At 39.6% G+C, this 26,034-nt stretch overlaps 1 pseudogene; it reads right to left on the reverse strand.

The window, feature by feature from the left end:
- Positions 1–1,530: 1,530 nt before the first annotated feature.
- LOC142446048 (aladin pseudogene) overlaps positions 1,531–26,034 on the reverse strand; it is a 29,240-nt pseudogene continuing 4,736 nt past the window's right edge.

Below are 26,034 nucleotides of genomic sequence, written 5' to 3' on the forward strand. Positions count from 1 at the left end.
TCATACCCTCCCTCAATGCAAGAACACTTTGTTCTAACTGGCAATCTGTGATGCTCACCTTCCAGGCACAATTGCTGAAGACAAAAGTGGTGCATAAGCAAAAGTGGTGAAGAAAGTGGATGGTGCTCGACTATAAAAAGATACAGCCTCTGGAGTCTTAAAGACTTGAAGTTAAACAGGCAGAGAAGCAACAAGCCCACATGGAAGAAGTACATCAGCCTGTGCAATCATGAGGTGTCATTGGGAGCAGGTAACAGGCATCACAAGACCACAAATAAACAAACAAAAAGCATATTGTTGAGAACGAGGGAGGTCTAAGCAGAGTCCCAAAACCCATCTGTAGACAATGGGACATCCCTTCCCAAAGGGGTCACAAGGAAGGGAAGAATCAACCAGGGCACAGTAAAGCACTGATGAAACACCCAATATTACTCTGGTTCCTTGAGCTCCCTCATGCCCCACTATCATGACCCCAGTACCACATTTCACTGGGGGCTAGACGGGAGCATGTGCACAGGTACACAGGAATGGTACTAGTGATACAAGAACAGTAGGGGAAAGATGGGGAGGGGAGGGGAGAAAGGGGGTGCCGATCACAATGATAGACACATAACCACACATACGCCCTCCAGGGGGATGAACAACACAAACCGTGGGAAAAACGAGAGAGCAGTCAGTGTAAGATATGAAAATAATCATAATTTATAATTAATCAAGGAGTCACAAGGGTGGGGAGCTGAGGGAGGTAAAAAAAAGAGGAGATGATACCAAGTGCTCAATAGAAAATAAATGTCTAGAAAATAATAATGGCAACATATGTAAAAATATACTTGATACAATTGATTTATGGATTGTTATAAGAGCCCCCAATAAAATTATCTTGTAATGAAAAAATCATCATAATTCATATGTATCATTCCCCTTCTTATCTCCCTTATTCATTGTTCAGCCATCTCATGTGCATGAGGCTTTTGATAATGTGGTGGCCTTGTCCTAGCACACCTAGAACTCAAATGCATTTTGTTCTTTAACACTTCAAAGAGGATTGTATAGCAGATTTGTCCAAGAAGTCATTTTCTTTCTGTACTGCTATTTCTATTAGCATTGATTGTGGATTTAAGCCACACAAATATTTGTTAACTTTAATCTTTATTCTTTTTCATCATATTGTCTCTTGGTCCATTTATGAGGATATTTGCCTTTTTTAATATTAATTTGTAATTCATGTTGAAAGATATAGTCTTTTATCTTTATTACTAAGTGTTACAAGTCCTCTTGTTAAGCAAGGTTATGCCATTTGCATACTCGGGTTGTTATAAGCCTTTTTTCCAATTTTAATACTTTTTTCCACCAAGTTAAAAGGTTTTTTATTAGAGGTGGATGGGGGTTCGAGTAAGGAGTGGTCCTGGGAGTGGATGGATCCCACACGGCAGAGGTTGAGAGTTGAGGATATCACAGTAAAAAGGAGCAGGTCATGAACCAAGCCACCATCCCCAAGGGGGCTCAACACCGAAGAAACACTGGGCTAAATTATGAAAACTGTGCATTGACAAAGTACAGCAAGATGTGGGTAATTCAGCCTATGGACCAGCACACACTGAGCAAGGCTCCTTTGTTGAAAGAAGGCTGGAAAGTGATGAGCTGGGCACATGTCCCGGGTTCTCTCTCGCTAATGGTGCAGGGCTGTTCCCAGTGCGAAAAAGCAGAACAGCTAATTTACCAACCTGCACTGTGAATTTCCTTTCATGGGCACAGCCAGATGCTCTCCACTGATGTCCAAGACCAGAGACTGTGCCTCTCCCCGAATCTTTTCTCTACTTCTTGTATCTCTATTCTTTTCTCAGACAGCTCTACCAAAATTGTGGCCGACTTGGCACCTAGAACACATCCCTTTCACTCAATGTTCTGGAAAGGATAAGGAGTTAATCATTGGTTCCCTTAACACAGTGAATAGCAACCAGTTGAAGCTCCATCAGAGTTCCAGCAGCCAGCTGAAGGGATCCCGGCAACACGTCCATCTCTCATAGGGCAATATTTGGGTCTCCCGGACTTGAAAGAGCTGAAGGTAGCCATGTTTTTGCTGCTATCTGAGTCCAAAGCAGCTTGGAAATCCCACCTCTTCAGAAACAGTGAAGAGAGACACAAGTCTCTGTTGATACAAGAATGACACAGGAATAGCAGCAAACACAGGTGAAGCAGAGAGCAGCTACCTTTAAGTGGAAGCTCAAGTCAAGCTGGTGACAGGTTTGTGCCCAGGATGACAGAAAATTTGGGCACAACCAAAAGACAGGAAGCGGGGTCAAGAGTCCAGATAGGAATGCAGTCTGGCAGCCACAGCCAGTTCAGAGGCACTGACGGGCGTCCAGTCCAGGGCCACCACATTTTGCTGGGGCTGGTACTTCACTGCTTACTTTCTCAACTTACAAATTGTTTAAGTATGGCGAAAGTATACAATCCTGATGTACACATTTCTTGATTTTAAACTATGTGTAATTATCTGATTCTATTCAAAGAGCAGTCTTTTTGTATATGTACAGCTTCCACAAGAGCCCAGTTAAGTGTTCTGGATTTCCCATTTTTACAATGCCATCCATGGTTTTTTATGGTCCACACAGTCCAATCTGTCATCAGCAATGCTATCTCTGGGTCCATGTCTTCTTCTGAATCAAGAGTGAACATTTGGGCACGTCTCTGCTGAAGTTTTGCTGCAAACATTTTAAATTACTTTCAATATTTTATTTACCTGGCGGCCCTCAAGACTTGAAGGACTTCCAGTGTCTCACAACTCTCTCACGGGAGTGAGTTGCACTGAGCCATTTGTACTGCTTCATAATTTAACTGTTCATTTTTTTGCGTTATATATTTATCCGTATAAATTATATCTATATCTATAATTATCAGCAATCTGGTTTTGCCTCTCTAGAGAACCCTGTCTAACACATTACCTATTTGTCCAGTTGTGAAAAGTTTGGTTTTCTTTACATTGAATGTAATCCATACTGAAGGCTGTAATCCTTGATCTTCATCAGCAAGTGTTTCAAAACACTGGAAAGCAAGTTTGTTTCATCTGCATAGTGAAGGTTGTTAATGAGTCTTTCTCTAATCCTGATGCCACATTCTTCTTCATATAAACCAGCTTCTCTGGTTATTTGCTCAGTATAGAGATCAAATAAGTATGGTGAGTGGGTACAACCCTGATGCACACATTTCCTGATTTTAAACCATGAAATTCTGTTCTCTTGTTATGTTCTCTTTAGTCCCTCATTGTCTTCTCAAAACTGATTGTTGATCCATGCAGAAATTCCACGAGCATAAGGAAGTATTCTGGAATTTCCATGATTCTCAAGGTTACTCATACTTTGTTATGATCCACACAGTCAAATGCCTTGACATAATTAATGAAATAAAAGCAAATGTCTTTCTGGTATTCTCTACTTTGAGGCAGGATTTATCTGACATCAGTAATGGTATCCCTTATTCCATATTCTCTACTGAATCCAGCCTTTAATTCTGGCTAGTACCTGTCAATGTAGGCTGAAACCATTGTTACATGATCTTCAGTAGAATTTACTTGCATATAAACAAGTAAACCACATCAGTCATATTGTTCTATAATTTGAGCATTCTGTTAGTCACCTTTCTTCAGAAAGTGTACAAATATGGATCTCTTCTAGTCAGTCAACGCAGTGGCTGTCTTCCTAATTTCCTGGCATAGACAAGTGAGTGCTTTTTCAGCTTGTTGCAACATTTCAATTGGTATTCCATGTGGAAGGAAAGAATAGGACAGGATATAAATGGAAATGAAGAAAGAAAGAAGAGAAAAAGAGAGAGAGAGAATAAAGAAAAGAATCAGAAAGAAAGGGGAAAAAAACCACAACTGTGCTCGTCAAGATTGACTGTGATGGGAAAGAGTGAAAAAAAAAAAAGGGTAAAGAGATAGCTGATCCCTGATAGCCTGAATGTGGGGATGGAGGGGTTTAAACCCTACCCCAAGGTGGCAAGTTAGTGTGCCCTTTTAGTGCAGGGTCCCAGTGGTACTGGGAGAAATTGCCCTAGTTGGCAGAATAACCTTAGAGGCCAGACTCAGGTTTCCTCGGCAGCTGGGAGCACTATAGATGGCTGCCACAGCTGCCTTGTGTGTGTTAAGTGTGGGTTGAGTTTCCCTAGGCAGAGGGTAGTGGCCCAGAAAACTGCAGAGGCATATGAAAGGACAGAGAGAGAAGAGAAAAAAGAGGGAAAGAAAGAAAAAGAGGAGGAAAAAGCTGGGCCCTTTGAGATTGACTGCTGTGGGTAAGATAGAAGGGTGAGAGACTAAAGAGAGAAGATAAAGAGTTGTAAGAAAGAGATAACTGAGTACTGGTTTGGGGGCCAGAGGAGTTATAACCCTGCCTCAAGGTCATGGGTTGGTGTGCCTGCTTGGTGTAGGATTCCACAGATGCTGGGCAAAATTGCCCTCAAAGGAAACATCACAGCAGAGGCCAAGCAGCGGTTCCCACAGTGGTATTAAGCACTGGAGTTCACTGGTATAGCTGCCTTGTGCTGCATGAAGCACTGTAGCAGGGTGGGCTGTGTTCCCTCAGCCTTGTAGGGCCCCAAGATAGACAGTACCTCCACAACTGTGTGTAGGATCACTGAGAGTGGAGCTGGGTTTGTTGTTCTAGCTTGCACCAGGACCACTGATGCCCTAATAATTCAGAGGTTGTTCTTTTCCCCCCTGGCCAGGAGGAATTGAATTAAATTATCCTGAAATTTAGGCTTGCTCCAGGCTGTCTTTGTTATGTTGAAAGCCTCTGGGCTCTGTAGCTAACTTCTGGCCTTCCTTAGCAGGGCCTCCAGTCTTAAGCAAATGTCTGTTAAAGGACTCATTCTACCAGTTACCTTAGAGTTAAACAAGCATGGGATTTGCAGTTTTTACTGAGAAAATACTTCTCTTTCTTTTTTATATTGTGCTTATGGAGTGCCCTGATTTGGGGGCTGTCATGCTGACCCCCAGAGGAGGAAATCCTGCTAATCAGAGAGGTTTTCATCTCAGCCAACTATAATTGAATTTCCCCCCAGGACTATGACTATCCACTTATTTTCTGCCATACCATGACCTGACTCAGGTAAATGTCCTTACTTTTTTTCAATTGCTCCAAATCTATGGCTACCCGTCGACCCCAGGCTATGAGCTTACGGCAGCTAACAGGCAGGGAGCTCTGGTCTGGGATAATGTCCCCTTTAGGGCTTCGTCCTAAGGAAATGACTACTCACTGCCACACTAGGGCACAGATAGCTGCTCAGCTGGAGCCCATGAGCTCAGTGTGCCAAACCTAGAGCAATTTAGTGTGTTCTTGGTTCACATTGTGAATGCAAATTAAAAAAAAAAAGTTCAGGACAGATGTTAGTACCCTGATTCTAATTTCAGGACTCCACCTCCCAGTCTCCTTCACCTTACTGTCCGGTCTTGGCACAACAGACTCCATTTTGAGTCCTGCACCTCCATCTTAGCTCTCAAGATTGACCCCTAACCGACCTCCCCTCCCCTGCTCAATGCCAAATTTCCGGAACCAGCTCGTCACAAAGCCAGAATGTTTTCTGAAGTTTTGTTCACTCTACCCGTCCCTGACATATAGAGAAGATTAACGACCTTTTCCCTTCTGAAGCACCTGTCTGCACAGATCCTCCCCAGGCTATGATCCTCCTCAGCTGTGCCTGCCAGCAGTGGGCATAAAAATGCCACCAGGACACTAATCCACCCAAGGGGGGGGGGTATTGTTTATATCTCCACAGGGAAAATGGGACCAGACTTCAACCCAGTGCCGCAAGGTGTGGATGCAATATCCCGGCGTGGAGTAGGGAACCAGTGGAGAGGTCTGGGAGGCTGGCCCCAGCACCATAAATTAAGTGGATTCCTGCCCCTCCCCCGAAAAGAATTTGTTCCAAAGGACGACATTGACTCTGCAGCTCCAGGAGATGGACATATCTGATCAGAGCACACTGGAGCAGATGAAGGGGCAGGAGGAGACAGTGGAACACAGCCTGGCCCACCAGGCCGTGAGGATGATGTTCCTGAGTAGAGCAGCCAGTCCACAGAGAGAACAACATGGCTGGCCCCACTATGAGAAATGATGCCCCTCAGTGACTAAGGGCGATACAGGGGACAGCACCAGAGACACAGTGTGGGAATTGCACCTGACCTGATTCCACCACACCTAAGCAAAGCACTGTGGGAGTGCAGCGGAACAGCAAGGGAATGGAGTGGCAAGGTCCCCGGGGAATGCTGAAAGTGGACTTTGGGGCCAGGGCGAGGTGCCCCAACAGACTGGACTGGAAAAAGCTCCTAAGGGCCAGCAAACGATCCCTGAACTAACTACAAGCTTTTCTCTTGTGAACTGTTTTGTTCTGTTCTTTGTCAGTGGTTTGTTTTTGTTGTTTTGTTGTCTGGTTGTAAACTGTTGCTTTATTTTCCTCTGTCTTGTTTTCGTTCATGTTAGTGTCTCCACAGGTCTGTCTGAATAGGACAGGCTGGATAAACTATCGGGAGGAAAAACAACGGGACTGACAGTTCCGGGGGGACTTGGGATGGGGGGGTAGAGGGGGTAGGGAAGTGGTGTTAACAAACACAGGGACAAGGGAAAAACATGGGACCCCAAATGGTAGAGAGGGGGAGTGGCAGGCCTGGAGGGAAATGATCAAGGGTAAGGTTGCTTAGAGAAGAGGTATACTCTAGCCCAGGTGGCGACGAAGCATGGTAGTGGGGCAGGAGGAAAGTCAAGGGAGATGGAGGAAAGAGCTAGGAGTCAAAGGGCATTTATGGAGGTCTAGACAAAGACATGTACATGCAAATATATATAGGAGGATGGGGAAGTAGATCTATGTGTCTATATTTATAGGTTAAGTATTAAGGTGGCGGAAGGACCTTGGGCCTCTACTCAAACACTCCCTCAATGCATGAATACTTTCTTGTATTAAATTGGAACTCTATGATGCTCACTCTCCCGACACAACTGCTGAAGCCAAAGTGGGTGAACAAGTAAATGTGGTGAAGAAAGCTGATGGTGCCCGGCTATCAAAAGAGATAGTAACTGGGGTCTTAAAGGCTTGAAGATAAACAAGCGGCCATCTAGCTCAGAAGCAACAAAGCCCACATGGAAGAACACACCAGCCTGTGTGATCGAGTGGTCCCAAAGGGATCAGTTATCAGGCATCAAAGAACAAAAATTCATATCATTGGCTGCACACCTCCATGATAGGATCGCTGAAGACAAATTGGTGCATAAGCAAATGTGGTGAACACAGCTGATGGTGCCCGGCTATCAAAAGAGATAGTGACTGGGGTCTTAAAATCTTGAAGATAAACAAGCGGCCATATAGCTCAGAAGCAACAAAGCCCACATGGAAGAAGCACAACAGCCAGTGCGATCACAAGGTGCCAAAGGGACCAGGATAAGGCATCAAGCACACAAAAAAATAGATATATATATATATATGTATATATGTGTGTGTATATCTATATCTATACATAGATATATATATCACATTGAATGAAGGGGGAAGTGCAGAGTGGAGACCCAAGGCCCAGTGTCGGCCAATGGAGATCCCCTCATAGAGGGGTTTAGGAGAGGAGATGGGTCAGTCAGAGGGCAAAGTAGTACTGATGAAGAACACAGCTTTCCCCCCAGATCCTGGATGCTTCCTCCTCACAATTACCATGATCTGAATTCTACCTTGCAGGGCTGGATAGGGCAGAGGTTGTACACTGGTACATATGGGGGCTGGAGGCACAGGGAATCCAGGGTGAATGATACCTTCAGGACCAAGGGTGTAAGGGGCGATGCTGGGAGAGTGTAGGGTGAGTGGGTTGGAAAGGTGGAACTGATTACAAGGATCCACATGTGACCTCCTCCCTGGGAGATGGACGGCAGAGAAGGGGGGGGGGGCGGAAGGGAGACTCCGGATAGGGCAAGATATGACAAAATAACAATGTATAAATTACCAAGGGCACATGAGGGAGGGGGGAGCGGGTGGGAGGGGGGAAAAAAGAGGCCCTGATGCAAAGGGCTTAAGTGGAGAGCAAATGCTTTGAGAATGATTGGGGCAGGGAATGTGCAGATGTGCTTTATACAAATGATGTATGTGTATATATATATGTATGAATTGTGATAAGAGTTGTATGAGCCCCTAATAAAATGTTTAAAAAAAATGCCGCCAGGATTTTTCCCCAGCGTGGCTTCAATTGTTCAATACTCTGGGTTCCTGAATCCGCCCACAAGCTTCTCAGTAAAGCCTGCTTCTAAAACTTCATTAATTGGGTCTTTGATTCTGTTTTCGCGTCCAAATAAGCCTTATACTTACCTCCCAGTTTTCTAGTCTGGCAGCAGGAGCTCTGGGTTGGTGAATCTAACTAGACACCATCTTCTTGTGTCTCTCAGAGCCTTGTCTTTGACTAATGCTTTCAATGCAGCTTGAACACCTTCCTTCTGCACCATTGGTTCTTGCCCATATGCTCCTAAAATGCTGTCATGTCAACTAGCTTGTTTTATTTTTTACAATCCTTTTTTGGCACAGTGGTTCTGTGTTCTTTCAATCATTTTTAATGCTTCTTGCATCATCATTCAATATTTTGCCCATTGAATGTTCAATACTGAAACTCAAGGCTTTCTTTTTTTCTTGAGTTCTTTCATTTTAAGATATGCTGAGCATGTTCTTCCCTTTTGGGTTTCGAATTTCAGGTTTTTTTTTTCACATTTCATTATAATATATGGCTTTGTCTTCTCAAACTGCTCTTTGAAATGTTCTATTAAACTATGACTCCATCCTTTATTCCATTTGCTTTAGCTACTACACAATAAAGAGCAAGCTTCAGAGTCTCATTTGACATCCACTTTGATTTTTTATTTCTTTTCTGTCTTTTTAGTAACCTTTTCCTTTTTTCATGAATGAGGTTTTTGATGTCATCCTACAGTGGGCAGGTCTTCTGTCATTAGTGTTCAATGAGTCAATTCTGTTCTTAAAATTCAGGTGGGATGATTGAAGTTCATATTTTGACTTTTGTGGACTTGTTTTAAATTTCTTAAGCTTTAAGCTAACCATATATATGAGCAATTTATGGTCTGTTCCACAGTTAGCCCCTGGCTTCATTTTAATGGCTGATATGTAGCATTTTAAGTGTCTTTTCCCAAAGACGTAGTCAATTTGATTTTTGTGTATTCCATCTGAAGAAGGCCATGTCTCCAATTGCCTTTTGTTTTATTGAAAAATTTTTCTATGATATTTCTACTTTCTTAGGTTTTGCAAAATTCTAACATGTAATCTCTAGCTTCATTTCCATCACCAAGTCTATATTTCCCCACTGCTATTTCTTCCTTCTTGTTTCCAAATTTTGCATCCTAATTGCCAATAACTATCAATGCATCTTTATTGCACATTAGATCTTTTTATGACAGAGGTTGTTAGTAGTATTCTTCAATTTCACTAGTTTTATGGTTAGTACATAAATTTTACTAATTGATTTCATTTCCTTGATGATGGAAGATCTTTAAACCCTTTTTTCAAATGATAAATTTATAACATTCCTCCTGAATTTGTCATTCCTGCATAACAAATCATATTATCTAGCTCAAAATATCCAATACTATTCCATTTCAACTCTAATGCCTAGGATATCAACCTTTATGCATTGTATTACATGTTTATGATTTCCCATTTTTCCTAAAATCATACATTTTGTGTATCACATTCTGATTATTAATGGATGTTTTCAACTTAAATCTTGCCCTATCAGTAAATAAGTTATTAAAATCTTTGCCCTATCCATGTCCTCAAGGTTGAGTCTACTTTCAGGAGATAGTTATTCTCCCACACAGTATTTTAAGGGGCTAATACTTTCAAAGGCTCATCTTCCAGCACTATATAAGACAATAATCTGTTGTTCTTCATGAAGTTTACAGTGGCTAATACCCTTAGAAGTAGACTTTAAATTCCTTCTTCCCAGACTGCTTTTATTGTAAAAGCACCCCTAAAGCCTAGCCACCAAGGGTCACCCTGTTGTTATTTAACATACCAGCAGTATAGCAGCAGGTGGCATACCAGCAGGTAGAAAGTTTTCAGAATCACATTAATATGCAAGTCTCCAGAGTATGACACACTAGCAAACTGGAAGACAAATTGAGAAGAAGATTGACAGAGGGATTTTTTATTTAAAGAGGTCTGTAATCGTGAGGCAATTTTTATTAGAAAATGAAAAACAATGTCAATAAAAAATTCAATATGGGAATGCCTGTGATTTCTTAAGTTTCAGTCATTTGATGTATAAAATCTAGATACATGAAAAAGGTTGTTCTTTTAAAATAATAAAAGTGATTTATACTGTGATAAAAGTGATAAAATATATACACTATAGTATTTTATAACTTACCAAATTACTTTGTATCTTGTCTCATTCAAAGTTTCATGATATATTGCTGTGGTTGGAATACAAGCTTCCATTGACAGTAGCTTCCTGGGACTGCCTGTCACCCTCACTGACATTGTCAATTCTGACTCATAGTGACCCTGTAGCATCAGGGAAAGCTACCTTGTCTTTCAAAGACTGTAACTCTTTTTTCCTTCCTCATAAGTTTGGTGTGTATGAGAGAAGTTAATAAGTAAAAACAAGTCAAGTTCAGAAACTATTAAGGATATAGTCTTTTTGCCTATAGCAGCACATCTCCTCAGCCATGCTGGCAGGCATATCTCTTTCTGATCCTGCATTCCTCTCTTGCTAGTGTTCTCTCACCCACACGGGGCCTTGGTTTCTTACCTACTCAGGCAAATATTAAAAAGCTTCCTTAGCTCTGATAAATGCTTAAAGGGTACCCTATTCTAAAAGCCACCACATGGCCAAAAGCACTCAGTTTTACTCATCTTCTGGGCTGGGAAGCTTGCTGCTCATCCTCAGGATCTCAGTGCTGTGGCCTCTGTTGCCTTTACTCTTGCCTCCACTTCCTGTAGGGCTGCCATCACTTTATACAAGGATCTCCCACACACTCTACTGGCGGCTCTTCTTTCTTTGTGGTTATAAGATTTTGTCTTGGAACACGCAAGAGAAACTTGCACCTAGAAGAAATTCAGGTTGAGTCAATAGGGAGGTCAGCTGAACAGGTATCAAGTTGAATCCACCATAATCAAGATTACAACAATCTCTATCTGATACTAATACTGCTTGAAATTTTTTTCTTTTGACTAACTGGGTCTATAGCAGCTTACTCTAACTAGTTTGACAAAAAATTTCCCCCTCCAATACTCTGTATATGTCACTCCATTGTCTTCTTGCATGCATGGTTTATGCCGAGAAATCTGAGGTTATTTTAAATGCTGGCCCTTTATATGCAATTGATCTTTCTTCTCTAGCTGCTCATAGAATTTTTTCCTTGCTGTTCATATTAGGCATTTTGACTACAATATGCTAGGGAGTTTTCCTTTTGGGATCACTTCTGGATGGGTTTTTTTGGCTTCTTGTCCTCTTTAGAGATTGAGGAAAGTTCTCTTGCAGGAGCTCTTGGACTGTTTGCTGTGTGGATATTTTTCTTCCTCCTTTTCTGGAATCCCTATAAGAAACACATAATTCCTTGTTTCTGTTTCTTCTTTTTTTGGTCCTTCATTTGTCTCAAACTTTCTCATTCTCTTTTACATTTTTGGGGGGTTATTTCTTCATACTTTGGGTTTGAATTTATAGTTTTTCTTCTAGCTCACTAATTTGTGTTTCTATCTCTTGGATTCTGTTTCTCTGTTCATTTATAGCACTGTCCTATTCCTTTATAGTGTTGTTTAATTCTGGTTTTGGAGTGTTTGATTTTTGTGTTTCTGTTTGGAGTTTCTCTAGTGAGGTTACTAGTTTTTCTTTTGGTTCACTTTTCTGTCAGGCTCTTCCTTCAACTGTTGTATGAGCACTATCATAGCCTGTTCAATTGCAACCATTGCATTTAGGTCTGGTTGGTAATCAGTTATTTGTCTCTGTTTCTCTTTGTGTGTGTGTGTGTGTGTGTGTGTGTGTGTGTGTGCCAATAGCTTCTTTTGTTTTCCAGACATCTTGGAGTCACTAGTAGGGATGTTAGGTAGGTGGTATTTTGTGGGAGTGGTTTACTCTGTTAGGTTGTGCAGTAGAGGGGTGATGGGCAATTTGTATTAAGTATCCGGGGGGATGTGTTAGATTAGGTGTTAGGGGAGCTATCCCAAAGTGGCTAAGTGTTAGTGAGGGAGAGCAAAAGAGCTGTAGGTAAAATAATGAGAGGGGTTGATATTGTTTTTTAGTAGGTTAAAGGAAGGGAGATTAGGCCCCCCCAAAATGCCGGATTTGCAGTGATGGGGACTGGGTATTTGATAGAAAAGAAAACTATGTTTCAAAAATATAAAAATAGTGTCAGATTTTGGTTTTATGAGGATGAGTAGGAAAGAAATGGTTTGATGAGAAGAAAAATAAAAATAAGAGATAGGTTAATAGTGCCATGAAGTAACACTTTACATATTTAGATTAAAGAAAGGAAAATTAAAGGAAGGGGCAAGAGATTAAAGTTTTAAGAATAATAATAGGAAAAAGAACAGCAGCATAAGATAGAGAACTGTTCATATGGATGGGCTCTAAGCTTTGATCAGGAGCTTGTAAAACCGGCTACAGTTTCTTCTTGTTTTGTTTATGCTAATACTTTGTTAATGAAATAGGTGTGTGGTAGCTGCATTCCAGAGAAGTTTGAAAGTAAAAAGTAAAAGTCCTAGTGTGACTGTGTTTTTTAAGGGTTAAAGCTTTTGGATGTTTTTGGATCAGAGGTTGTTTTTAGCTGTACCTCAGGGAATGGGGATTAGATGTGCTGAGTAGGGTTTTAGTTCTCTGGTCTTATGTTCTCTACTTACACCTGCTCTCAGCTGCACTGCTGACTCGCCCTACACAGCTCCATAAGAGATGACCAAGGGATTCTAACTGGCAGATTTTGATGCTCTCTAATTTTGGTAAATTTGTATCTACCTATTTTTATGCTGAAAACACTGTGGTGTGGAAGTGGAGGACATACCTCTCAGTAGCTCCTTTGATATACCTCTCAGTGGCTCCTGTTCTCCATGAAATCCCTGACATGTGTGCTACTCAGTTGCCATCTTGATACTATAACTCTTTATTGACTGTAATATTTCATAGGAGTAGAGAGCCTCATATTCCTCCCAAGGAGCAGCTGCTATTTTCAAAGTGCTGATCTTTTGGTTACCACCCTAGCTCATCACCCTCTAGGGACTGTAGCTACTGTATTAAACGCCAATCACTGCAGTAAAAATCAGTTTGTAAAAACATGCTTTCTCTCTCTGATCATCAAAGTATTCAGGAAGTTAATTGAAGCTCAAAGGCCTTAAATTTAAAAACAATATAAATAATGTGATTTTAATATTCATATCCAATGAGATTCAATGCAATGGTTAAAATACAAGCATACATATGTCTCAGCATTATTTGTTACATTTGGTTTGGTTAGTTAATTTGTTAGAGAAGCTCTGTGCCAGACTTCTTCCTAAATTATGTAATATAAAATCAATGATAGCATAAAAACAATAGCTAGTATTAAATTCTTAGAGCCATTTTGATTTCAAAAGCTGTAGCCTTATAGTTTAAGAATATTTACTTTGCTTCATTTAGAGGACTATGATGGAGTTAGGTAGGCAGCTTATCGTTAGGTGGGTTTTCCCTCCCATGTCTGCACAGACTCCCTAAGCCAGTGGTTCTCAAACTTCCTAACGCTGCGACCCTTGAATAGAGTTCCTCATGTTGTGGGGACACCACCCCCACCCCCCGCCAACACACACCATAAAATTATTTTCGTTGCTACTTCATAACTGTAATTTTGCTACTGTTATGAATCGGGGACCCCTGTGAAAGGGTTGTTTGACCCTCAAAGGGGTTGTGACCCACAGGTTGAGAACGGCTGCCCTAGGGGAAGTTGGAAGGGAAACAGGCAAACATTAGACACCCATGAAAAACCCCGGGTTTGGCATGGTTAAATTCAGGCCCCAAGCCAGGTGGGCAGTACACATGGGTGGCCAAAACTAGGCCCAGCACATCACTCAGGTGGGCTTAACGCAGCCAGTGGGGTCAACCAATACCTTCAAACGTGCCTGCCTGAGCCAGCAGGTGGGCTAGAATAAAGGCAGAAAGCACACTCTGGTATTTCCTCTTTTATCCTCTTCTCGCTTACTCTCCCACACAAGCTCTTGTTTGCGCAGTGCTGGCTCTCTCTGGCCTCAGTTCTGCATGTGTGGGTGCGCTATTCCACAAACTTGCTCTTGTCCAGTTGGGAACTTCTGCGCGGCTTCTGCATGGTTTGGAACACTTCCCTGAAATAGCGTGTATTCTTTGAGACTGTAAACCTGAAACTTCTCCCATTCTTCATAAAAATGCACTTGGGTTACAAACGGGTTTTGCAGTGAATTCTTTCTTGTGCAAATCCCCAGAACGGAGGTATTTTCCACTAGGAAAAACCTCACAATGACTCACCTTGTTTTCTTTCATAGAGTGTATGAGACCCACCCTGGAATCATGAGCATTGATTAATTACCGTCTATAGCTATGAGTCAACATTGACTAGATAGAAATGAGAGAAATTGTTGGGGATACTTCCATTTCTTCTAAACAGAGTCCACAGAGGATGCAGAACATCAGTAAAATTTGCTGTAATTTCACCTTTTCGTTTTTATTGTTGTTTTGAAACTATCTCCCATATCCTGTTTCAGCATATCATTTGCTATTTCAACATTTTTCATGTGTAAAATTCCATGATACCAACTACATCGTGTTGTACATCTGCCTAATTTTCTATCCCCGTTCGCGATAACTCAACACTTCCTACAATGGTTTATCTTTTTTCTGTTCCATTCTGCTCTGCTAATTACTATTAAACATGCATTTCTATACATTCACCTATCCTTGGTATTTTGTTTAAATAAGTCAATACACCATTTGTCCTTTTGTGATTGGCTTAACTTCACTGAGCATAGTATTTTCAAGATTCATCTCTATGTCTGAATTTTAGTTTTCTTTATGTCTTCTCCTTCTCTGTGTAATGACATTGTCAAAAAGGTAGAGGGGAGAGGACTTAATTCGGTAGTTCCTCCCATGAAATTTGAATGTTTTAAATTAATCATGCTAATTTATGTTGCATATACAGCGCTCAAAAATGTTTAATATATATAAAGCCAGCTTTTCTTCACTTACACACAGACATCCACGTATATGTGTATACACCATTTGCTATGAAAAATTACACTAATATCTCAGAAAAGGAGATTTTAAAATGGATTGATAATATGGGTCAGGTAACACAATGCACTAGAGATAGTTTCATCTTGACCTTATATTAAATGCTTCTCTCCAGTCATTACAGCATGGCCACTTAGGAAATTTATTTGTTCCAAATTATCTTCAATTCTCATAAATTCAGTGTAACTGATGTGGAATTAGGACTCTGGCACTGTGTGTCTTTTCCAGGAAAACAACTAGTTATCAGAGTTGACAGCAAGTTCATCTTTTTTTATCATCTCCATAATTTTTCTAATTTTAGAAAACTGTAATCATACATTATGATAACATAAATGAACATTTTACTCATATAGTTTTAATTTTAGCTTAGTGTTTAGTTCTTTATACAACAACAAATTTCTAAGATTAGTCTTTTTTTCAGATCTGAAAAATGAGCTAGGATTAAATGTTAAATTTTTAATAAGAATACAGAACTGCAAATGTATATAGCATATTATTTTTAATTAATAAAATATTGATTTCTCAAAAGATCATGACTAAGCTACACATGTGTAGAAATAGAATAGTAGTAATAATTAACTTTACGGTATAGTGAGTTATACTTTGGGCTAAGAGCCAAACGTCAGCTGTTTGAAACTACACTCCATCCCATTAGAGAAAGACGAGGTTTCTCCTCCTGCAATGACTTATTGTCTCAAAACCAACAGGGGCAGTTCTTCTCTGTCCTGCAGGGTTGCTATGATTCAGAATTAACTTAATGGCAGTGATTTATACACACACACAACTTTCTACAAATTTAATTCTATATATTTGTTTGAGGTAATGTCTATGTCATTCACTTTTATAATGGAGATGATTCAAATAAGTTAAATATCATCCAAATTTGGAAACTGTTGATAATATGCATTGTGGAAAACAGAAAAATTTCTCCCAAGTCATCTCCCCAAAACATATGTTAGACTTAGGACAATGCTTGCAGCTAATGGTAAATGATTGTCAAGTAACCTCCCTGAAGGCAGTCAGTCACCAGACAACTGTCTGGGCCCACCACAAGAGGGGCCCACGCCCTGCTGTTAAGGACAATGGAGTACTTCTCCCTAAAGGCTTTCAGTCATTGATTTGGTTCCTGTAGGTAGGATTTATACCCTACTGATAATGGTTTCTATAGTGAGCCAGAGAATCAACTGAGGCTGAGGTGAGCATGCTACAATGAAATGTGTCTGACTCCATTATTTCAATCTCTTCTATCTTTCAGGTTCTATATGATTTTACTACAATCTTTACTTATTTTCACTGTAGTATTGCACCTACCAGACATGTGATAATGTGTGAGGGGCTGGTCAACTCTAACAATGCACATATATTTGCATAATTAAACTTTAATATAGGGAATTATATATTTTAATAAACAAGTCCAATATTTAAAATTTACCTAAGTATACCCTTAAAAATATCTATAAGACATAATGCTAATTTTAACCAATCTTCAGAGATTTCTGAGGTAGTTAGCTTATTGTGCCAACTTGGCTGATAAACACATGTGGGGCTAATTGAAGGGTGGAAGGATAAATGGTCTGGTTAACCTCACCTTTCTAATTCTCAGGTCTCTTGCTTTGTGATGGTCATACCCGGGTGCAGCTGCCTTAGCCAGTTTCCTGTGTTAGCTGGCAAAGTTCACTTCCTGCAAGACATTCCTGAGGAGAAGTCACATGGACCTACCCCGATGCAGCCCTGGGTGTTGGAGCAGTCATGTGGAAACCCCTGCCAGTGCTGAGATGCTTACACATTCACTGACTCGGCTTTCTGCCTGCAGTTGGCATCATTGCGTCTGTTTTGTGAGACAGTGGAAGACTTTATAGTTTGGTGTTGAACATATGGCTTAATGGGTTAATGTTGGACTTATGGGCTTGGGCAGCACTGGGTTGGGATATTTTCTTGATGCACACTTAACCTTTATATAAAACTCTCTCTTATGCATAAGTTTCTGTGGATTTATTTCTCTAAAGTACCCAGACTAACACAATTACTCACTGCTCTTGAATGGATTCTAAATCTTAGTTACCTCATAAAGTAGAATAGAAATGCTTCATGGGAATTTCAGGGTTGTAAATATGTATGGAAGTCGATTGAATCAGCATTCTCTTTGCTACCAGGACTCAGAGATTACTAAACATGGAATAACAGTAACAAGATAAACAGGGGTTCCCAGTACATTTTTAGTTTCATCATATAAAAATCAACTCACTAAGAGGCAGGTCAGCAAGACAAATGAAGACAGTGAGGCAGGTTAATATATGTATAATTGTAATAAAATAATTAATGAGTGAATACATAGAAAGACACACAAGCTGAACATGTGTTGGAAGGAGAATGGGATCAGAAGCATGAAACTATATATGAAAAAGAATACAGCATCAGGATTAGAGCAAGACTCATTAACAACTTGAGATAAGCAGATGGCATAATCTTGCTTATTAAAGATGAGGACTTTGAATACTAAGATGCCTGATACAACCATGGTATTTTAAATTATCCAACTTGCATGTGAAAGATGACCACTGAATAAGGAAGACCAGAGAAGAATCAATGAATTTGAATTATGTTACTGGTGGAAAGTATTGTTAGCCCCATAACTGTCTGTGGAACAAACAACTTTGTCTTGGAAGAGATACACCCATAATGCTCCACAGTAGTGAAGATGATGAGACTTTTTCTTACATGTGTGGACATGTGATCAGGAGAAACCTGTCTCTAAAAAAAGGACACCATGTTTGATCAAATAGAAAGGCATTAAAGAAGTGGAAGGAAGATCCTTAATGAGGTGGATTGAAAGAGTGACTGAAAAACTGGGCTCAAGTATAGCAATTGCGAGGATAACACAGAACTGGGTTATGCTTCATTCTGGTATATATAGGATCACTATAAGTAAAGGACACTCACCAACAAAATATATAGGTTGGACAGGGAATATGTCTATATGTGTTTACATGCTGTAAATATATCTATGAATATAGTGGAGCAGAAAGGGGGTGAAGTTATGAAAACTTCTTAGCCATAACCAAATAATTTGAAGGAATGAGCCACCTGGTCTGGAGGCTCAGGACCACAGTCTGGAGGCACATCAATCTCAATGGGCACAACAAACAAGATGTCCTAAATTCCACTTTAGTGAGTAAAAGAATGGGGTCTTCAAATCTCATGAAAGGCCATCTAAGATACAAATATTCATTTATTTCCATATAAAGCAAAGTAGAGTGAAGAAGATCAAAGACATGGAAACAATTAGTCCAAAAGTACTAATAGGCCACAGGAAACTTAGTCTCAATGGCCCTGAGTGTCAGAAGAACTAGATGGTGCTTAGCTACTATTACTTTAGGGATAACATTAGAAGGTTCTGACTAGAGTAGAATATAAAGGTGGAATAAAGCTATATATGATAAAAAATGGTTACGCTTACTGATCAGCTAGATAATACTGGAACTAATTACTCTATGTCCCTTAGTTACCTTTGAGATCTATAACTGTACCCTCATGACTCAATTTTCAACTAAATGATAGAAAAAATCTGTAAAGTGATAAATAATGCCAGGGAGGTATAAACTCTTTAGAAAAATTAAACATTTAAAATCAAAAGGGCCTCAATCACTCAAGGACAGAGGTCAGAAACAGGAAAGATTAAAAAAAGAGGAAATATAAGTGGGAAATACAGGGTAGAATGAGATGAATGATTTTACATTGTGTGGACTGAATCAATGAGGTGAAACAAAGTATGTATGTACTGTTGAATGGAACTTGATTGATCTGTAAATCTTCACCCAATTCACAGTTAAACTATAAATATCAAAAATAAAAATATAAAATGTTGCCAAAAATATACAAACAAACAAATCAATCAATCAATAATGTTGCTCAGGTGATGTGGGGGAAAAAAAGAGAAGAAACACTGACCAATGATTTTTAGCTAAATATAATAGAAAAGCTAATTTATTGAATGTATTTCAACTCCTTTACCAAAAAGTATTTGGGTGTGAAAATAATATTTACCCAGCTGTCAGTTGCACATACTTTTAGAAATAAGAGTTTATTCTCACTGAGTACTTTAAACAGCATTTTTTAAATTCAGGGGATAGACATATCACTTAAAGACACAAAGTGGGCTTCAGGGGTTAGGCTGAAGTCTGGCCACCCAGAGTGGAAACCCAGGACAAGACAAAAGTGCTGTTCTCTCTGCAGCACCGTGGGCAACTCAAAGGAATTGACAGCATCTGCCCACAGGTCAAGATATAGGAAACTGGCATTGCAGGGCAGACAAAGTTACACAGCAGCTGTCTTTACTACATCTGGCACAAACTGGTTGTTCATCAGTGAGAAATTACAGTGGCATTCCTGGAGAATTACATATGATAAGAACTTCATGAAACTAAATGAATTAATTTGATCAGTGTGGTGACAAAGGACAGCCAAACTGTGGCAAGCCTCAGCCATTTTGTTTCTCCCATGAAACAAAGAGCAGTGTTCAAGCCCCATTTATTTTATCCTATTTTAATCCACCACAGAACCCACCACATTATAAAATCACTTTTAGAAGAACTAGAAGGAGCAGTGACGTTTGTTTCAGTAGCTGATATTGTCTTCATGCAAGAATTATGCATGCATATCATTTTGGAAGCTGATTAAAAGAAAATGGACTGATTGTTTTGAGAAGGAGTTTAGGAAATGCACACTTGAAACAAATTAATTCAATACAATTTAATGGATTTTTTGGATGTGTTTGTTGGGGCAAAGGGGGTGCGTAGTTCGAGGAGTGAGCCAGTGAAAGTCTGTAATTCTCTACTGAGAGGTAAGAATGAAACAACACACTGTGCTATTACTACAAAAACTATTTACTTTGGGATAATTTAGTTAACATAGACTTTATATTTTAATACCATATCTAAAAGTAATGTGATTTATTAAATAAATGAGTAATTCTCCATGAAATGTCTGCTTTTTAAGGAAAGATGGTTGATGCTCATAATACCATGATGCATACACCAAATCATGGTAATTCAATGCATGAAGATTGAAAAGCTGTCTGTCTCTTGATCCCTTGAGGAATAGAAAATTGTGATCCATAAAATTTTCATAGACTGATTTTTGGAATTAGATTGCCAGGATGTCCCTTCAGTTTATCTTAGTCTGAAAGCTTTGCTAGAACATCATAGCAACATATAAGCATCACTTGACAAATGGATGCAGGTCGTGCATGAAGGGCACTGGGTGTATATGAAGTATGGAGAGAGAGAGGTCTGTAATCACATTCTCTCAGCAGGAAAATCTTAGTCCGGCCATGCTCTTCTGGAAGCTAGGGGTCACTCTATAACATTAGTATCACATTAAAAGAAGGAATATCCATTTGTATTGGCCTTCCTTCTTTACCACCATCCTATAAAACACATGCATGTGGTCATTTCAAGCTTAAATTCAGAACACATGTATTTGAATAATTAATTCATAATCATGTGTGTATAGATACATACTTATGAAATAAAGATATATGAACGACATCTATATCTACACACAAACACACACACACGTAAGAGACGAGGCTTTCTCAGCTGCAGTCTCAGGTGCTTGCAGAGGCAGTTCTACCTTGAGCTGCTAAGAGTGGGAATCAACTCAATGGTAGTGAGTTTTGTTTACATGTTTGTATACACACCTAACAAGTATGTTAATACTAAGGAAGCTAGACACAGATATAGTTTTTCCTTATGCTTTGATAATCTGGGATAATTAGTCAGTCTTGGAAAGTCATCTTCTCCACACTTTCATTATTTGTAAGTATAAATAATGATAATAAAAGGCATCTTGGCAACTTTTATAACTTTGACATAGGAAATTGATTGGCAATTGAAAAACAACAACAAATGATTTCTTGCCTTCCCTCTGCTCTTCTTAGTTGTGTTATTTTGAGCCAACCCAGGATCCTTCTTGGGTTTCAGCATCCCTGTATGTAAAATGAAGAAGTTTGATGAGACCACTAACATCCTCTTCACAAATGATTTGAAGTCTTCAATTACTTCTGTTTCATGGAGTTTTGTAATGAGCCCTGGTTTAATGAACAATTGAAGCCAATTTTTTAATAGACCTAGTGTTCCCAAAGGGGGGAAAACAATAAGAAATTAACAAATAGTTTGCTACCCATATATACTATCTTTGAAAATATCAAGTACTATGACAAAAATTTCATATGCCCAACTTCCATTTTAATTGATGGCTTAAAGTAGACATACTATTTTTCACTTTCCTTTTTGTTTTCTGGCGATGAAATCTATACATTGTCATTATAAGTAATATCTTACAAAGCATACACTAAGAGCATATAAAAGAGGAGAAAAGCAATTGATTTTAATCTCACAATCCTGGAGATCCATTATCAAAGTTAATCCTCTGTGTGAGGAAACATGTATGTGTACACGAACACATATAATATATTGTTGCAGGATTAGTATTTTTAGTGTTGCCTTTTTATTTGCTTCTATCACATATAAATATTTCAATCATATTTTTGTACTAATGAGGGTGAAATTGATGTCATTATTTTAAGAGTAGCATGTAATATTAATGCCATGATTTATATACTAAGCAATTTGCTGTTGGGCAATGTGGCTTTTTCTGCTGTCTGCTACTATAAGAAAGTCTGCTTTATCTTTCTACTGCTCTCATTCTTTCCTTGGATAAAATAGAATTTTTCATTTATAGGATAAATTCATTTTATTTTGATACATGTTACTAAAATTAATCTCCAAAATTCTATCAATATATACTCACACCAGTAACAAATAAGAGGCTGCTCATTTTTTAACATGCTAGCTCTCAGCAGATGTTATCAGTCTTTTAATTGCAGAAAAACCCCAATTTTTCATTGTGTTTAAATATCATCTATAGAATTACATGAATGATCACATTTGTAATCATATGTTTATCTCTGATTTGGGAAATCTTTCATGAAATTATAAAAACTAAGACTCTACTTGACCAGCTTGCAAATAATTGATGAAGACAAAGCAACATTGAAGTGATTGACTAGTAACTGAAAGGTCAACTGAGTAGGTCAAACCTACTCAGAAATGCCTTGGAAGTTAGGCTTGATGATCTGCTACCAAAAAAAGGTCACAGTCCTGAAAAGCCAATGGAGTATTTCTACTCTGTACACCTGTGGGCTCCATGAGTTGGAATCACCTGCAGGGATAGTGCATTATTATTGTTCTTGTTCAGGTTTTGTTTGTTTGTTTTTGGTTTGGGTTTCAATTTTTTTAAGTTATTTTATTGGTGGCTTGTACAATGCTTATCACAATCCATATATCCATCCATTGTGTCAAGCACATTTGTACATTTGTTGCCATCATCATTCTCAAAACATTTGCTTTCTACTTGAGCCCCTGGCATCAGTTCCTCATTTCACTCCTCCTTCCCCATCCCCCAATCCCTCATCAACCCTCAAAAAATTTTAAGTCGTTATTATTTTTTTGATGTCTTACACTGTCCGACGTCTCCCTTCACCTACTTTTCTGTTGTCCATATTCCAGATAGGAGCTTATGTGTAGATCCTTCTAATCAGTTCCCCTTTCTAACCCACCATCCTCCACCCTCCCAGTATCACCACTCTTACCACTTGTCTTGAAGGGGTCATCTGTCCTGGATTCCCTGTTTTCAGTTCCTATCTGTACCAGTGTACATCCTCCAGTTCAGCCGGATTTGTAAGGTAGAATTAAGGTAATGATAGTTGGGGGGAGGAAGCATTTAAGAACTAGAGGAAAGTTGTATGTTTCATCATTGCTACACTGCATCCTGACCGGCTGGTCTCCTTCCCCTGACCCTTCTAAAAGGGGATGTCCAGTTGCTCACAAATTGCCTTTGGGTTCCCACTCTGAACTCCCTCTCATTCACAATGATGTGATTTTTGCTCCTTGAAGCTTGATACCTAATCCAATTTGACACCTCGTGATCTTCTATGTGGGCTTTGATGCTTCTCTACTAGGTGACCACTTGTATACTCTTAAGCCTTTAAGACCCCAGACGCTATATCTTTTGATAGCCCAGCACCATCAGCTTTCTTCAGAGTACTTGTTTATGCCCCCATTTGTCCTCAGCGATCGTATTGGGAAGACAAGCACACAATGATCTGATTTTACCTGTATTTGATGTGGCTCTTCTAGCCAAAGCCTCTAAATCCCACCAGAAGATCCTTCCCTGTATAGGTCTAATAAGGATGTGGGGAAAGGTACTGATAGGTGTGGTAGTTACATAATCTGGTGTCAATTTCAGAGGATTATGAGTGAAGGGATGGAGTCTGGCCTGTCAATCAAGATATAACCAACGAGTCCTCGGTATGGGCATCGTCTTCTCCTGAGAATTTTGGGAACACCTGTGTTTTCCTCCATGGGGGTGGGAGACACTTTTCTCTCTCTGTTCACTCCTTGGGAGACACTCTACTGACAAGACACATGGAACTATGCTAGTGCCCTGAGCAGGAGAAACTACGTGGAGACCCCTGCCAGCGCTGAGATACGTCCACTGGATTCACTAGACTTCTCACACACTGGCCTTTAGATCTTGCATTGGCATCATTGCATGTGCTTCATGAGTCTGAAGAGGACTTTATGGACTGGTATCAGACATATGGGTTAATATCGGATTTATGGACTTGACCTGGGCTGGGCTGGGATGTCTTCTCAATAGCCAACTGCTCTCATATATAAACCTCTTTCTCATGCACAGATGAGTGTGTATGAAATTGTTTCTCTAGTCTACCCAGACTAACACAATAGGATTCACCTGTGAGAAATTGTGACCAGGATTCCCTGGAATGCCATCCCACTGTGTATAACATGAACTCTTTGAGAAGCAGGAGGAGGGACCTCATTACCAGCAAGAGCCAGGAGTAGATTGTGTCCCCTGTTCTCAAGATTTCTGTGCAGTGAACCTCCTGGATCCTGAAGACAGCTATAACAACAGAGGAGCTGGAACAGAACCAGAAGCCAGAGCATGGGCACTTCATTTAGCGGAGCTGAGGTTGCTGACTCAAAGAGATTAAACTGAAGGCTTTCATGTTAAGGCTGACAGTGGAGTTGTGTGCCCCTTTGAGGATTTATTAGAAGACCTGAAGGAACTTTGTAACATGTTCTGATAAACAACTCAACCCTGAGCATTTCTCACTGGTCTAAAATTGTGTTAACTTAATAAACCCTCTCCATGAATTCTATGAGTTCTGTGTAGCCATTTCAATGTATATTAGAACCCAGAGAGTTTAAATAGCGAATACTTTATTAACACAACACACTGTCAGCTGACAATCCAAAAGACATCACATAATAGAGTACTAATTGAAAAGGATATTAGAAAAGTTAATTGATGACTTCAGCCCTGGTGGTGCTGTGCAGTGGACTGCAAAACCCAAGGTTTTGCAGGCAGTTCAAACTCACCAGCAGCACCTTAGGAAAATGATGGGGTTGTCTGTTCCCATGAAGACTCAAACTCTCAGAAAACCAATATAGATTGCATTATCTGCATCCCATAAGATGCCTGGAATCTTTTGTGCTAGAATATGTATAAATAAAATATAAAATTGAAATATATGTTTTAAAGCATACAGTTACTATGAGTCAGAATCAATTAGATAGCAGTGGGGGGTTTTGGTTTGTTTTTTTTTACTTTGGATGGTGGGTGTGCAATGTGAAGCTTTGGCTGTTTGGTACTTTTATTCTTTACATTATATGTACATTTGCTGAAGTAACTGAAACAGGGGAATTAAAATGTAGTATTTCATTATAAGAATAACAGATTTTATAATAAATAAATATTGGAGCATAGTTCTAATTTTTTATCCCTATAGACAGAACAAACATTACTACAGGCACTAGAATATGCTGTAGTGCAGGAGAATATTAAAAAAGAGTAAGGATGCAAATTTGTGACTTCCACATTGGTGGCTGCCCAATTGTCCACCTTAGAACCCTGAGTACAAGTGTCGTTTTAACCCTGAGTACAAGTGTCGTTTTAACAACTGGTTCCAGGAAATTAGGCATCAGTTCTGCCAAATTGGTGCGAATGGCTGAATCCTACCACTGGTTCCAGCTCATAGCAACTTTACAACTTTATGCACAGCAGAAGGAAACACTCCTGTGAAATCCTCACAACTTTTTATACCTGTATCTGGTTCTACATGAATGATTTTGTCACCATATCATTCAACTTATGATCTCTAATTCCCGAGATGCTTGAGATCTTCAACCTTCACCATCTGCTGCACCCACAACCATGCCTTTATCATGAGCGCAACCTCTCTGTTTGATTAACTGTCTTGGTTTTTAATTCCCTTTTATTCTCTGTATACTTGCTGTGTTCTGTCTCATACATTATTCTCTACATTTTTCTATCTACATTTTATACTCCACTGCAAGGGCCACACAAAAATCAAAATATTCATGGTTAAAAGCTTGATTAAGAAAGTTAAAAGGTTATAATGTTCAGGAGAATGTTCACTAGGGCATATTACAACGGTCTTTCATGGCTCTTAAAGGGCATGTGATTCTGCTGTAAACTTAAATTCAGACAGTCAGCTCAAGCTCTGTGGATCCCCAAAGCCAGTGCCCACTAGAACCTTACTCCAGTAAGGCTCAGACAGTGGGTGCTCAGCTCCTCCTCAGTGAGCCAGCAAATCCAGCCCCATAATAAGCATCCAGGGACACTCACATCCCCAAGCCAGCATGCTTTGCAAGAGCACTCAATTTTACTTG

Source organism: Tenrec ecaudatus, chromosome 4 (assembly GCF_050624435.1).
Source record: "Tenrec ecaudatus isolate mTenEca1 chromosome 4, mTenEca1.hap1, whole genome shotgun sequence".
Taxonomy (NCBI): Eukaryota; Metazoa; Chordata; class Mammalia; order Afrosoricida; family Tenrecidae; genus Tenrec; species Tenrec ecaudatus.